Below are 1,294 nucleotides of genomic sequence, written 5' to 3' on the forward strand. Positions count from 1 at the left end.
AAGAGCAGGAGCTCTTTTCATGCCAACAGTTTGCTCCATTACATCTGTTCTGTGTGCCTGTGGTCCAGAGCTCTCATTGCTCGCCCCATGGCAGACCCCTGACCTGCCGATCTAGCACGAAGCTGCCCTTCCCTGGGATGCGGCTGCTGGCTGCCCTGTTGCTGTCACAACAGGTACCTTCCTACAGTGAGGCTGGGACAGCCCTGTGCTCGTGCTCTATGTCGAGCACGTACATTTAGGGGAAGGTTTACCTGGACAAATATTACACGCACCGCACTGCTAAGTACAAACAGCTCCGAGGAGATATCGTAGATTTGCCTTAATCCTATACTGCATTCTCAGGAGACGTGGTGGAATAAAGTGCTGGCAAACCATTCCTCACAAACTGCCAGAATTTTTGTAGAAAAAAATCCTGCAGAGACCAAACCCTACAGAGCCTACTGCAAGGAGCAGGGCTTCAGGAGTCATATTGTTCAGGAGATGGAAGCTGGACATCCTCACTGGGCACTAAATTTGACTTCCAAACGAGAGACACCCAGACCCCAGCAACTATATCGCCATCCTTTTTAGTAGAGTTTGCCATTTTTCAGTCCTCATTGTATATATTGACAACCCCTTTACTAACTGCTTTCCTGGGGTTATTTTCGGTTCATGGGTTGCTGTACTTCATTTAAGATGCCCAAGAAATTACAAAATAATGTAAACAAGTGTTTTCAAAACTGATTGCATCTCCCCTTGTTCCCTCCTGAGGAACAGAGGAGGATGGGACCGGGGTGTCCTTGAGATACTATACTTGATTTTAGCCACAGACTGAGAAACAGGGTCGGCACAAACAGAGAAATGATATAGCAAAACACCAGTGAAATCTTTTCCCTTGGGATTTTGAGTTTGGTTGGGCAGGCGAGGCTGGCAGGAGTTGAGGGGGACGACCTCTCCTCTTTTGCTCCACATGAAGGCAGGCTTGTGAGGAGGAAGCCTGTGTTCTGCAAATGCCTTTTGGGCAGAGTTTACACCGGGCATGAGAGGTTACAGGCAGTTTTTGGGGCACCCACGGTGCCTCTGCAAAGCCAGGGCACCTTTGGCATCTCTGCAATGCCGGTACCCCCAGCACCTCTGCAATGTCAGGGTGCCAGGCTGAGCTCAGGACCAAGCCCTGGGAGGCCCCATCACTGGTCCACACCTGGGGGACTCCAGCCCAGGCAAGTCCCTCTGCCATTCCTCTGGTTACCCTGCCTTTGACCCACCCTCAGCAGCCCCCCCTCTTCTGCAGCCCCATCAACCATGGCCTGTGGGG

The sequence above is a fragment of the Nyctibius grandis genome, chromosome 1 (assembly GCF_013368605.1).
Source record: "Nyctibius grandis isolate bNycGra1 chromosome 1, bNycGra1.pri, whole genome shotgun sequence".
Classification (NCBI taxonomy): Eukaryota; Metazoa; Chordata; class Aves; order Nyctibiiformes; family Nyctibiidae; genus Nyctibius; species Nyctibius grandis.